Genomic DNA, 15830 nt, shown 5'->3' with positions numbered 1-15830 from the left:
CCAACCATTTCTCATCTGACAAGTAAAGAAAGACGTTTCTAAGTGAATGATTCAGTTATACATGTCTCTCAACACATTGCATTTTGCATAGTCTATTTTGGTACGGTTGATGTGGCATCTGATGGTCTTAAAACCACAAACATATGAAGTATCTTCCTTTGAAATAACGTAGGTACTTTCTTCCTAGCAGGCTGCAGAAAGTACAATTATAAAACATGCCTAAGGGACAGATGCTTCTACGCACATACAAATGATTATTTTTCCACAAAAATCACTTCTTTCATGTACTCCATCCAGCCTTGGGAACCAGTGCTTTAGGCTATAATAATCACTGGAGTCTGAGGACCTTATTCTTCCTGACTTGCTTACCCACCACTAGAGTTCTTCCATAATACTCTAATTTAATTTATTTTTCTTGTTTATAATCCTTCCTGAGTTCTTCAAATCAAGTACACTTTTCTGAACATGGCCTCAGGAGTCTGTGTGAGATGACCTATGCCTATCTCTCTCCATCGCCAGCTAAGCTCTGCCATGCTGGCCTCATTCCAGGATCTCAAACTAGCCACTCCTGCCATTATGTCCTCACACAGACTGTTGCAACTGTCTAGACCAAACTCCCCAATCCCAAACTCCACCATCTTTGACTTTACAATTTCCTGATTTCTAAAATAAGTCATAGGGCTTCCCTGGTGGTGCAGTGGTCAAGAATCCGCCTGCCAATGCAGGGAACATGGGTTCGATCCCTTGTCCAGGAAGATCTCACATGCCGCAGAGCAACTAAGCCCATATGCCACAACTACTGAGCCTGCGCTCTAGAGCCCGCGAGCCACAACTACTGAAGCCCACAAGCCTAGAGCCCATGCTCTACAACAAGAGAAGCCACCGCAATGAGAAGACCGCGCACCGCAACAAAGAGTAGCCCCCGCTCGCCAAAACTAGGGAAAGCCCATGTGCAGCAAGGAAGACCCAATGAAGCCAAAAATAAATAAATAAAATAAATAAATTTTTTTCAAAGTTTTTTTGTATTTTTACATATTTTACATTTCCATATGAATTTTATAAACAGCTAGTTAGTTTCTTCAAAAAGCTGCTAGAATTTTTATTGAGATTGCCTGAAATCTATAGGCATCTTAACAATTTGGGGAGAATTGACATCTTAACAATATTGAGTCATGATATAATAGCTGAGATAAAGTAAGCAATATATATGTATATATGCATATATATAATTATAAATATTAGAAATTCATTGTAAGTCATATGCCTTTGATGAATTCTCCACAGGTAGCTCTATTTCTACTCTCATAGCATTCATTAGAGTTAACCTTCTTCCACAAGAAAGAAATCCCTTGAGGACAGGATCTATGCAAGTTATGTTCAGTGTTGTACCCTTAGCACTCAACTCAGTGCCTGGCACATAATAAATAGGTCCTGGGTTAGTCTGCTTGGGCTGCTGTAACAAAATACCACAGGCTGGGTGACTTAAACAATAGAAATGTGCTTCTCACAGTTCTGGAGTCTAAAAGTCCAAGATCAAGGTGTTATCAGAGTTGCTTTCTGGTGAGGCCTCACTTCCTGGCTTGCAGACAGCTTGCCTTCCTCCTGTCCTCACATGGCCTGTTCTCTGTGCATGCTTGCTGTGAGAGAGAAACCTCTCTGGTGTCTCTTCCTCTTCTTATAAGGACACCTGCTCTAAGGGATTAATGGTTCCATTCTTAGGATCATTTAACTTTACCTCCCTAAAGGCTCAATCTCCAAATACAGTCATACTGGGGGTGAAAGCTTCAACATACGAATTTTGCAAGGGACATAATTCAGTCTATAAGAAACCCTCAATACATATTTGTTGAGTGAAGGGTTAATGAATGAATGGTTTCTCATTCCAAGTTCTTTTCTTACGAAGAGATTGTTGGCTCACGAAGGCATGAACCATGTCTTTCTTTTCCCCAGCACTCATCATGGTATCTGGCACATAGCACACATTCAGTATATATTTGCTGGATTGAGTTTACATTCAACCTTCAAGGTAAAGGTGACCTGTGAGAATAGAGGCATGTGTGAGTGTGCCTACGTTTGTGTGTGTGTGTGTTTATTAAAAACAAAATGTAACTTAACGACTTTCTATAATCATACAGGAGGCTAGTTTTAAACTTCTAGGCAGAAAGCTCACAAGTAATCTCCAGCTCAAAAATCAATTAAAGAACAGGAGCAAATGAGCAACTTGCCAACTCAGTGCTGCTGAATCCCTTTCCTCCTTATGATGACAGCACTTTCTCCGGGAAGCAATTTTCTTTGGATAAAAGGAGACCAGGTTCCCTGACCTCAGAAAGAAATGAATTAGTTATTTCTCTGCCTGAGAGTTGACAAACAGCCCTTACATTTTGCTCACCCGATTTCCAGCCATGAAGCAAATAGACTCTGGAAATAATTTTTTTTTTTTTTAAGAGACTGGGGAACCCCAGAATTGCTATAAAGTCAGACCTCTGGATAATTCTTCATTTTGTTTTTCTTCATGAGGACATCAGTGCCCTGTTGTCCATACAAATCTCATACCCACGGCCTCAAACACATGAGTCTCTTGGCCAGCAATGCCAGGCTCAGTGCAGAGTGAGCCCCTCACCTCCAGGGGCCCTCCCACCATGGCCCTCCCACCATGGCCCTCCCACCCTGGCCTGCTCCTCTGTCATCTGCAGCTGTCATCAACAGTCATGGTGCTTTCCAGGTCTATGAGAATTCTGCTCAAATTTACTGCCTCTGATTCAAGCCTAGTAGGTAGTGAGGCATCATGAGAAGGTATTTCCTTTTACCTAATCTGAATGCACTTATTTTTACATTCAGAAAGTGAGTGACAGATGAACCCAGGTGATTCTATCGAATCAGCCGAATCCAAAATGCCATTAGGTTCTGTCCTCTCACCACCCCACCCCTTCCTTGAATATGTTCTTTAAATTAAATAGGTCTCATGGACGGCATTAAGCAAAACTCCTAGTGTGGGTGGTATCAGCCTCAGAATTTCTGGATTCTTTCTGGTGCCTATCTGTATGGTTTTGCCTTGCTTAGCTTGTTACTTATTTTTCTCCAGAAAATATGCATCAAAGAATCATAATTAGCATACATTTGTAAAGTATCTAACTGAATGAAAGGAATACATGAATAATAATATAAATTGTAATAACAATAAAAATAGCACTTATTAAAGCATTAAAAAGTTATGTCATGTGGCCATTTTTATACAGTAATTCCTAAGACAGAGTGTTTATGGAAGACATGTGGTATCTGAGATCCACATAATCTGTGTGACTCATGCTAACAAGAATAGCAAGGGCCTAGTTTAGCTTTTGAAGTCTATGCACATTTATAGAAGGACCTTCATTCCACATACCCCACACTCCTGAAATATTAACCTTATCAGGAAACCAAAGACCTGGTATCAGAAGCCTATTATACTGTACTTCACCTCTCTGGCCTTACCTCCAATTTCCACTGTAGCTGTGGTAGAGTTTTATGAGGATTTCTATGTTAGTGTGTCACCTGAAGTGTGTGCTGGGTGCCTTTAGCTTTCTGCCCTGGGAATCTCCAATTCTAAGTATTTTCCAGTGTCACTTTGTAGAACACTGGTGTAGCCCAGGTGTCTGCTTGCCTTGCACCCATGTGACACCACATAATATGAGACACTTAACATCCCCAACATTGGTAAGCCTCCATCAATGGGAAATGGAAACCAGTGAGGAAATATATTCCCTATAAATTCTCAGGTGGACAATTTCAAGGGGTTTTCTATCTGCAACTCTGAAGGATCTAGCAGGATCAAACTCTAGGTGCCCAAAGACATGACCAATTATATTGGCTTTTCCTCCTTCCCTGTTTCACTTCCCCCTGTGCCTCACTCCTGCTCCCAGGTCAGTATCTTTGTTTTTCCATTTATTAGGCATGTGGCCTTGGTCAAGCTACTTAACTTCCTTGTACTTCAGTTTCCTTATCTATAAGATGGGGATAATACTAGCCCTACAGCATGGAGTTTAATACGTATAAAGTGTTTATAAGTGCCAGCTATAATAATAAGTGCTCAAGAAATATTATCTAAAAGTAAAGGACATTCAAGTGAAAGCAAGGGACTGTGGGAAACCATAGCATGTGGAAACCTGTAGGTAGCTCACCATGGTCAGAGCTTAAAATCTAAATGGGAGAGCAGATGTGGTTGGAAATGAAGCCAGGGGCTCAATCAGGAACAGATCATAGGTGGTCTTGCAGACCATGCTAAGGAATTCACTCCCTCTCTTGAAGGCAATGCAAAAACATTGAAATTTTTTAAACAAAAAAGTAGTGTGATCAGATTTCTGGTCTCAGAAGATCATTCTGGAAGGTGTGAGGTGAAATATATTATGATAAATAAAATAAAGCCAAGTTATATCCCTACACACTAGGCACTTCAGTAAGGATGTAAAGTTCAGTCCATTCCTATCAGCTCTGTTTCTCCTGCAGTCAGTGGACTACCTCTAAAGGAGAAGGCTGATGGAGGGATTTTTGTTTGTTTGTTTTTTTTTCACTCTATTGTCTATTATCAAATGATGAAATGGTGGTCTTGGGATGTGTATTGATTTCCTATTGGTGCTGTAAGAAATTGTCACAATGTTAGTGGCTTAAGAACACACAGATTTATAGTTTGGGAGGTCAGAAGTCTGAAATAGGTTCCACTGGGCTAAAATCAAGATGTTGGCAGGTTCCTTCTGGAGGCTCTGGGGAAGAATCCGTTCCTCCTCTTTTCTAGCTTCTGTAGGCTGGAAAATCTTCAAATCTCTCTCTGAGTCTGACACCCACTCTGTCACTTATAAGGACCTTTGTAGTTTGTTTGAGCCCATCCAGATAACCCGGGATAATCTCCCACCTCAAGATCTTTAATGTACCATATATGCAATGCCCCTTTTGCCATGTAAGGTAGCAATATTCCCTGGTTCCGGGAATGAGGATGTGGACATCGTGGGAGATGAGAGGGCATCGTTCTTCCTACCACTGGACATGAATGGTAGACCCATGTTTTCAGGGTGTTCTTTCAAGTGCCTCTGTAGTGCATATTTGTCACAGGTCAAATCCACCCACGCACACCCCCTTGTGCCTAAGGCTTGTGCAAAGGGGAACAAGAGTCCCTGAGTCAGCTCAGTCTGTGAAGACAGAGGACTGGTCAGGGTGGGAAAGAAAGGATGAGGGAGACATAAACTTACATCATTATTCCTAAATCCTACTCCTCTAAGATTGTTGCTGTTTATACATTGCCCACAAAGCACCTGCAACATCCCTTTCCATTTCGCAGATGGAAAAAAATACTTCTGAGAGAACTCAAAGAGCTTAAAGAGCTTGGGTATGTTACAAATGGGGCCACTGAGGTCACAGTTCTTCAAGGTTAAGCAGGAAAATTAGTCCAGTGCATCAGTGGCCCCATTTGTAACTTACCCAAAGCACATCTGCTCCTATCAGGGCTTAGTTCTTAAGTGTTTGAATTTATCCAGACCCTGTAGTGATGAATTCAGAATACAGTTCCACATCAGGAAAAAATACGTTTCACTTTAATTAAAATGAGCTTACTGTAACCACCATAATTTTCCTCCTGCTATTTATGAGTCACTTAATAAAAACTTCCTAGACTCTCAGTAGTCTTCATCTTGCTTCAGGCTTCTCACTCCCGCAGTTCATCATTTCATGACTGAGAAAGATCTTGAAACAGATCATTATAGTTGAAATATCTGGGGGGTTAAAAAAAAAACCCATTTTTGCATATCTATATTGTTGCCAGAATGTATATAAAATATGTGTTTCCTGAGACATTAGATGCAAACAGATTGTTTCCTCACTTTATTTCCTTATGCTATTTTTTTTCTCCTTCTCTCATTTCTAGCACAGAACGTGAAGTTTTCCTGACTATTATAAGCTAAGAGAGCTCCTGAATCTCTGTGCCCCTTCTTGCGGAATCCACAAATCCGTTTTCATACACTGGGCACGCCCCTGCACCCGCGACCACTTCTTTGTTATCCGAGTAGAAGTTTTGCTGTGCAGCACAAGTCTCAGTGTGAATTCCCCCCCGAGGGGCAGTCAGCATTCAGAAGAATGACAGCGGCCGTGGAAGGTGCCATTCTGGACATTTGGAGAGAAAGAATGTCAGCGTTACATCAGTTAGGCACTTTTTTCCATCTTGCAAAGAATCAAAAGATAGAGCAAATCAGCCAGCTTCTGAGAGTGTGTTGTTCTTCTGACAAGGCCATTCAAAAGTTGACCTTTTTTTGCCTTTCACTTTGTTATAATGTTTGTCCAACTGGAAGGTGAACTCTAAGAACTCAGCTGAGTTGAAACAAATAAAATGGCTTTTGTGGTCTTCTCCTGGTTCTCTGTGGGGAGCTGAGACAGTTACCAGGTGATCAAATGTACTGGGTGCCAGGGAAAGGATATGCTTAAGACTAAAAGGATTCTAAGAGAAAGACATGACAAAAGAGAAAAACATGTCAACCAATGTTTCTTTATAAAAAGAAGAGATAATTGATGTCTTCCCCACATCCCTTAGGGACCATAGAGAAACAGGACAAAAAAATGGCATGATAGGAGAAAAAAAAGAAAGACTACTTGAGTTTGCTGGAGGTCAGGGTCTGAGCATTATTCTTCTGTAACCCTGAGTGTCTAGAATGTTGCCAATGATCAGTAAATGTTAGTTTAATGGGATTGAACTGAATTGTATTGAATTATAGAAGTTGGAACGACAGGCAGTTCTACACGGCAATGACATTGTTAAGTTAGAATTTGTTTGAGGTTAGTCTTATATATCTGGTTATTGATGTCGAATTCTAATGTTCAACTCCACCAGTGTTGAATTCCATGAGTTCATTGATCTCGAGAACCACAGATCCTAGCCAGAGCAACCAGAAATCACCAGGTCCAAGAAAAGAGAATGACTAGGACAACCACCACAATAATATGCCTGATACCTCTCTTGTCTGCACCCTGACGCTTCATCTCCCACCAGTCTTCATGGTACTTTCAAACAAATATGTTTTAAATGCTTCAAACTCTTAAAAATTCATAGAGATAGAGAGTAATACTTAAACACACATGCACACCACCACCATCACCACCACCACCACCACCGCTGCCACCACTCTGTGCAAAGGTAGAAGAGCCAGAACTAAATTCTGTTTTCTTACAGGATCCAAGTTTTATGATGTGCCATTTTGACTGTATGACATTTCCCAGGCACAAGCTTTCCTTGGGTCAAATGAACTTGGGCAAATAAAATCAGATAGATCGACCATTTTTGATCTCCTCTATTTTTTTAGTCAGAATATCAAGTAATGGCAAATTCCTCAGGAAGATGACTAAAGATTTACTGAGTGCTAACTATGTGGGAGCACCATTCTTTGCACTATTGAGAAGTTATTAAAGAACCTGAGGAGAAATTCTCCTCCCTGCAGTACCCCTGGGTAGATAGAGCACTGGGCTTTGAGTTAGAGCATCTGGGTTGTCCAATAGATAATTTTTAATTAATATAATTTATTTGAAATTAATTTTTGCTTAACTAAGCTTACATATAAAATTTGTGAAAAAGATCAAATTACACAAGAAATAAAGTTTGTAAATACATTGTAAACTGTGAAGTAAATGTGAATGTCTATGTTTATTATTTTTTAAACTCAAGTAGGGAGACAATCCAAATGCACCAGACTGAACATTTGAAGAGCAGGGATTGTGTCACATTCCCTGGTGTGTCTCCAGTGTGTAACACACTTTATTTCACATAGTAGTCACTTATAAGTATTTGATGAGAAAAATTGATGCATGAATGTTTTGATGAATGAATGGTATGAGGATAGTTACAAATGTATTGACAAGTGAAGAATAATAGTACAAAAGGTGAATATGTGTCAAGAGTCATGAAGGCAAGATCTTGAAGATGGTTCCTGAAGGGGCAAAAAAGGAACAAGAAGTGGAAAAGAAGAGGATGATGGCAGGAAGAAAGAAGAAAGGGAAGTGCAGATGGGAAAAGGGAGCAAAAAGAGTTTGGAAGGAATAAAATGTCGGTGGAGAGGGGAGATGGACAGGCTTACCTAGAGCGAAGGGGCAGATTCCAGACTAATGAAAGATTAAGTTTTCAAAACTGTGGAAATAGGAGAAGGATAGTGGGGCATAGTTGATAGAGATCTGTAAATGCCCGAGTGAAGCATCCTCCATCATTTGTTGGGCTGGATGTCCAGGGAGATCAACAGTGAATAATAAAATATTCTGTGGATCTCATGATCTAACAGAGACGACTGCTGAAGTGACTACCAGCCAGGAGGAGGTGGATACAAATTTTATGGGTGGGGAGGGCAATCAATGCTGAGTTAGTGACTCTGGGTGGGCTGTCATAAAGAAGGTGGCTCCTCAGCAAGAGTCGGAAGCATAATGTCACAGGGAGCGGTTGACAGAGGGAGTGTGGATAATGTGGAGTCAGGGAAGGCATGGTGAGTTTGGCTGAAAAGAATAAGGCTTTTGAGGAAGACAATTGTACAACTTAACCTCTACTTCATTCACCAAATTCCTACAAATTTGGTCCACACTGAACTCTTTCTCTAGGTGCTCACATCACACAATAGTACAGTCAGTCGGTGCTGTCTGCTTTCTGTGCCTGCTGGTTTCCATTTGTTTTAGTCTTATCTGCTGCAAGCAGACAGTGATTTTTTAAGAGCCCTTACCTTGCACCTCCAAAGGCATGTCTGCCACAAAACCTGTGCTTGTTCAGCAAACGGGAAGCACCCACACCCGTAACTCCCCAGCATCCCGTACAGTGAGCCTCTCACTCCCATCTGTTTGCAGCGATGTCCCTGGATCTCTGCTCTCATTCTGAACCTGCTGTCACTTGGCTCCATCCCTGTCTGGTGCTACCCCTTAACTCTGTCTCGTCTCTCCATCTTTTTTCTTCCCTCTTGGATTTCACACTTACATGTGTACCCACTAGCTCCTGACTTTTGGCTTCTGCCCCAGGACTTTGGTTTAGATCCCTCCACATACTACCCTGGTATATGGCTGTCCTGGGTGGTTATCCACTCCCACCCGTGGATGGGAGGACAAGCCTCACATGGCCCATTCCTTAGCCCTGACTTACCACCCATCTAATCCCAGAGAAAGAATAAATCAATCAGTACCACATATAGCACCAGGCCATGGAATAGCATCTTAATAAATATTTTAAATAATAAATGAATTAATTTTTTAAAGTTAGATATTTCTTTTCTTCTGGCAGCTAAGTTTCCATAGACTGGGGATCTAATGCATAACTACCAGCAGTCTTGAGCATAGACATCACATGCCCTCGTACTGAGACCCATGTCCAAATTCAAAGAACAATTCCTTTGACCTCTGCAGAGGTGCTTACTTTGAGGGGCCCATGCACCAAAGGCAGACTATAGATGCGTGATGCATCTTAAGCATAGGGAATGGTGAGAATTCTGTGTAACTTCCCTGTAAGTTAGACAAGTACTTACAATGAAAGGTTTGTGAGTCCAGAAAGCCCCGGGGTATTCGAAAAGACAGTTCAGCTTCCTGTCTGGGAAGAAAATGACAGCTCTCCTCACTAGGATTAAGCTTCAGATATTCAAGAGGTAAAAAAAAAAAACTTTTGAATAACGCATTGGACCCACTGCAGAAAACTTGGTGTCTCTTGAGCATTATCCTTGCGAAATCAGATGCCTAATGTATTGACAGTGCACAAAGATACTGGGAATCATTTCAGGAAAGAATAATGTCTTTCTCACTCCAAGAACCACCAAAGAGGCTGAACCTACACACTCTCATGGATGGATGACAGGATGGGCAATCCACTCACCTTCCCCAAACAAGAGTATTTCCTAAAGATTTTTCAAACGGGTCCCTTTCCTTGTAGGTCTACCACCTCTACTGGAGTCTCAGCTATCCTCACACCTCATTTAGAGAACTGCAGCCACTTTCCAAACTGTTTTCCCTGCCCTTGAACTCACTCTCCTCAAATGTGTTCTCCTCACACCCCAGAAAGTGAACTGAAACGTAAATCTATTTCCTCCTCTGCTAAAAATCTTTCCACAGTTCCCTGTTGTCTGTAGAATAAAAACCAAGCTCCCTAGCATGGCGTAGAAAGTTTGCTATGAGCTGAATTCTACTCACCTCCAGAGCCATGTCTCCGAACCCATCCCCACCCCAATTTCTGCCTTCTCCTTTTCACTCTAGTGATATTGAATTATTTGTAATTCCAACTACACCATCATATTTGAAACCACTGTTTTTCCTGCCTGCTACACTTTTCCATTCTTTCCTTACTTGGAGACCACTTTTTTCTTCAAGATATAGTGTAGATATCAGATCCTCCAGAAAAAGCTCACTGACCTTCAGCAGGCTTGTTTAGATACCCTGTCTCTCTGTGCCTCCCTGGAGCCCTCACTGTCTGAGCACCCCCCTGATTCCATGCTTGTTTTCACCACTTCATGGGTAATTTCTATGCCATCCTCTGTTTTTAATCCCTGAATAGAACCTCATGAGTGTACGCAGCCCTGAATAAGATCCTCTAAAAGGATCTTGGAATGGATCCTTTTAGAGGATCCATTGGGAATCCATTATTTCCAAGGTATTAGGCATGATTGTAGCCCCTGAATAAACATTTCTTGACTAAATAAATGTGAGTACATGTACCAAACATTTTCAGGCAATGAATACAAAGACACAAAGCATAAACAAATGTTGGGGATTAGGTAAAATGGTGTTAATGGCTAATACAAACAGGAATATAAGGACAACTTGGATTCTACAATAAAACAAACCAAGAGAAAAACTCAAAAATACTTTGAAAGTGAGGAACTGATGCTTTCAAGAGTTAAAGAAGGACAATTTAAAACTTTTTGGAAAAATAGTATAATCTTTGGGTTTCTGAGAGATGTCTTTAACATCTTCTATAAACCTCCAGAATATTGATGTGTATTATTGACTAGTAAAGGGCACACTGACCCGGGGGAATGATTTAATGACAGACAGTCTCCAAGAAGTTACAAAAGTATCACTTGTCCATGAAAATGGGAGTTTGAAAGAGGAAAAAGAAACTGTGGTTATAAATTATGTAGTCTTTTTGGTGCTTTTGATATGTCTTACAAAAAGCTAAAGTAAAGTAAGAAAAGAACACAGAAGCTTTTTGATTAAATAACAAAGCTGGATTAATATTTAAGGGACAGTGTGTTTATGAGTGTGAATACCTAAAAGAGAGAGAAATGACTAGAAGAAAAATTTAAGGCTCAGCATTAACAATGATTTAGTTCCATTTGTTCTGTAAAGTCAGTGGCAAGAAATGTGCAATAAGGTAAATTAGACCAGCCTCTTCCTTCCCTTATTTAAGCCACTCCTGACTTGTAAATTGTCACTTATGAGATCTGCATTAATTATTCCAATAGACCCACTTATTAGAATCATCCCTTTATGAGAGGGAATAGCACCATAATGCATTGAAAGGGGAATGAATAGATATGTAATTTACAGTTTAGAAGGGGCTTTGTCATCAGAAGAAACCAGTTTGGCGAAACAGATAGACAAGGCAGATACAAGAGAGGGACGAGAATGTTCAGGACTTGGGTGAGGCTGAACATGAGAGGAGCTGGGCAGGTGGCACTCACTCTATGACTGTCTACACTGCAGCACTCCTGACAGTGCCAACAAAGCACAGGCAAAAGTGCAGGCCAATGGAAGCAAAAATCCATTTTCCAGTATACATCTTCCCTTCAAATTATACTTGGTCTGATGCAAGAAAACTTCCAGACACCAACCAGTTTGTCAGCTCAGAAGCATTCATGAAAAGTCAAAGATTGTTCCATGATGACAGAGCTGGCTTTAGTCCCTGGTAAAACTGCCAAAGAAAAGAGGTAAGGCATTGCAAGGAGTCCTATTTAGTAAGAGAGTCCATTATTTCTACTCTTGTTCAAAGTTGCTACAAAGAGTTTATAAACTTGTACTTATCACTGCTTTTAATTCAGAAGATTCCTTTTCTAACTCAATAACTTGGGAACAGAGTTACATATCCTGCGGTCATCGTGGAGCTTTAACATCCTGGTTAGTTCTGTCCAAGAGTGAGCACAAAAGAAAACAGGGAAGAGAGCCTGAGGCATGGGGCCCACCAGCGGAGCTCTAGAACTTAGAGCAAGTTTGTAGATCATCACTAAGGTCATTTAATAGCATGCATCTTTACTTATAACCTTGGATATTTCATCAGCAAAATCAGTGCTAATTACTGTCACATTATTCCTCCCCACACTGAAATTCTTTCAGTGTGTAAGAAGCTGCCCCAAAAAGAAAGTAAACAAAATGAATTAAGATATTCTTTACACTTTCTGGGTATGAACAAACTCAGTATATCTTCAGCATGGAATCAAATAATTGCCTGAGAATACAATTTGGGTGTAATTTATATGTTTCAGACAAATTCATCATCGAAAGCATCCCTGAAATGGAAAATCTGGTAGCAGTTTCCAATATTTGCTGTGGTGATGCTCAACTTGATCAGCCAAGATAAATTCCTTAGGTACACATACCAGGCTTCACTGGGAACTGCAGGAAAACAAAGTGGTTCCAAGATTAAGTGGCTTCATAGAAGAAATGTATTAGGCAAATCTCAAAGCCAAGCAACATGACTGAAAAGATGAACCCACGCCTTCATTTCATGAACACGTATGTATCAGGCATCTATGAGGTATCATGTACAAAGTGTTCCGAGACCATAGACGAAGAGAGAATAACTATTGGAGAGGGAGTCCAGGAAAACTTCACAGGGGAGATAATCTTTAGAATGAGCCTTGAAGGATGAATGGATGTTTGATAGGCAGACAAGCAAGGCAAGACATTCCAGGTAATCAACATCATACAAATGCAAAGAAACAAGGAAAAGCAAGACAAATTTTGGAAACACAAAAAGTTTAATATAGCTGGACAGAGATGACAGTGTAGAAAAAAACATGTGATGTGATCAGATAGTAATTGTATGAAATTGGGCAATTCATATCCCTGAACCATACTTTTCAAGAGCAATGGTAACATGATACTTACTTTACAGGGTTGCTGTGAGGATTAAAAAAGAAGAAAAAAAAAAAAAACAGGAAACTACAGTATATGAAAGTGGACAGTGCAGAGTAGGCCTTCAATTAGGTTATTTTGTTATTATTAGTACAAATAACTGACATAATTTCAAAGCAAAATGAAACATTACTGTTGTCAATAATATAGCTACAGTATAATCTTGTCTTTCATTATTAATCATGTAAAGGATGCTGTGTTGCCTGACTCAGATCTTCCCTTCAGAATTGAAGCATTCATTACCCCGGCTGCTAGGTGTGTTGGCTGTCGATGGTTAACTTCTGCATCCCAATCCAAGAATTACTCTGTGCCAAAGGGAGAGAGTCCAAGTTTATACTCTTTCTCCAAGAGCAGCCTGTATCCAATGACTGGCTGATGGGAAGGTACAAAGTTCCCACGATCATGCCTCAATTTGGAACAACTCTGTAGGACCACCCTCCAAATCCAGGTCTCCCCAGGGGATGGGCTAAGGCTTTGTTACAACTGTATCTCAGCTCAACGTCTCCCTCTACCCATTCCTACTCCCCGCACTTTCCATTTGGTGCTGTGCCTGAGAGTGCTACTCAATAAACCTCTTGGATACAAATCTCCACCTCAGTGTCTGTTTCCAAGGAACCCAACCTAAGAGTCATACACTGTTAATTCACTGCAACACTAAGAACCTCAATGGAGTTCAGATCTACGAGACTGATTCATTTATAATAACACCTTAAAACTTATTGACTAGGGCCTAAGGCACAACTGCCTTGCCCTGGGCTGAATTCCACCCTTGAGTAGAGCTGTCAGTGGCCTCCCTGTACTCTTAGTAGTATTTCTTCTAAAGAGCTGACATAGAGTGCAGACTCCAAGCCCTAAAGACCCAAACAAGAAACAACATTTGACCATTCCATGCCCTCGAAATCTACTATATGCCATAAAACAAAGGCAGAAGAAAACAAATTTCATAACACAAAAAAACTATGTATTCTCTACCCCTTCAGCACTGTGAGGAAAGTTTGCTATTCCTCAATCATTTCTGGGTTAGCATAAATGCACACCCCAAGATGGCTTAACACAGCAGTAAACCTAAATCAAAGCACTAATGTCAATTGCACGGAGTGTTCTTTTATGGGGATTGGGAAGCACAATAGGAATATTTGGTCCTCTAGACAAAATGTATTAGAAACAAGAAATGAAAAAGCCTAGAGAAGCATCTATTCCCTTCCAGGTGAGAGGCAAGAGAAGTCTTGAGCAAGACAGATGCCAGGAATCCAGACTGGCATCTTCAGGGCCCTTATTCTCAGTCTATCAGATGGTCAAGTCTTCTCTTTGCTCAGAAGGGCTGAAGGCTCTTCTGAAGGTACCCTGCTTTGCCCCAGCCCATCTGCTAAACAGAATCCAGACATCCTGCTTGAATCTCACACACCCAAAGCAGATTTGTATTGACAAAATAGCCAAAGCTGTACTTGGCAATGTTTCTTGATTCTGTAAACAGATAGAGACAAATTCACAGGAATGAGAATAACTCTCTCACACACTTTACCCATACTTTACGCTTTGTTGAGAAGTCAGCCAAGAACTTCACACTTCATTGAAAATCCATTAAAACAATTACCAGGTCATTAGCATGGACTTTTAAGGGCTAGCTTTCAAACTCCCGCTAACTAAAGAAAACTCTGATAGACTGTCAGCTCCCCAGCAAGCACAGTCCTAGGGAGCTTTAGTAGACATCCAAAGCAGACAAAGCCACATTAAAAAGAAAACTGTATTCTCTGCCAAAAAAAGTATATCATGCACAAATCACTTACGTAAAAACAGTATATGTTACACAATACAGCCTCAGGCATCACTATCTCATCAATTGTATTGAGCTGATTGTAATAAGTGGTTGGTAAATGTTGGATGATTCAGGAATAAGGTTCCCAAGTCAATCACAAATGTCCTTTGAGTGCTTTCCAAGGCTTTAGGTATTATTTGTGTGTCAGTGACTCTCACATTTATCTCCAGCCCAGACCTCTCCCTTGAACTCTAGACTTGTATTTTCTACTGCCCATTTGGTATCTCACTTGGATGTCTAATAAACTCTTAAATATAACATGTCCAAGACTGAACTCTTGATCCTTCCCCCAAAGCCAGTCTACCCACAGGCATCTCATCACAGTTAAAGGCAATTCCATTCCTCTAATAACTTAAGCTAAAGTTTTGGCTTTTTAATTTTTTTTTCATTTTTTTTTTATTGAGGTGTAAGCGACATATGATAAACTGCACAAACTTAATGTGCACAATTTGATAAGTTTTGACATATGTATATACACATATGACACCATTATCACAATCAAGATAGTGAACATAGTCATCATCTACAAATATTTCCTTTAGTCCTTTTGTAATCCCTCCTTCCTCACCCTCACCACTTTCTCCCGCTCCCCTTGCTAGGTCACCAGCCATCTGCTTTCCATCATTATAGTGCTTTCTGTCACTGAAGATTGCATTTTCTTTTATGTATTGTATATAAATACCATCGTACAATACATACTCTTCCTTCTCTGGCTTCTTTAAATCAGCACAATTAATTTGAAATTCTTCCATGTCTTTACATATATCACTAATTCATAATATTTTTGCTGAATAATATTTGATAGTATGAATATACATAAATTTGTCCCTTCACTATTAATGGACATTTGGGTTGTTTCCTGTTTTTGCCTGGAAAAAATAAAGCTGCTATAAATTTCTACAGGCTATTAGGTAGGTGT

The sequence above is a fragment of the Globicephala melas genome, chromosome 1 (genome assembly GCF_963455315.2).
Source record: "Globicephala melas chromosome 1, mGloMel1.2, whole genome shotgun sequence".
NCBI lineage: Eukaryota > Metazoa > Chordata > Mammalia > Artiodactyla > Delphinidae > Globicephala > Globicephala melas.
The sequence above is the reverse complement of the archived record's forward strand: the minus strand, read 5'-3'. Positions refer to the sequence as shown.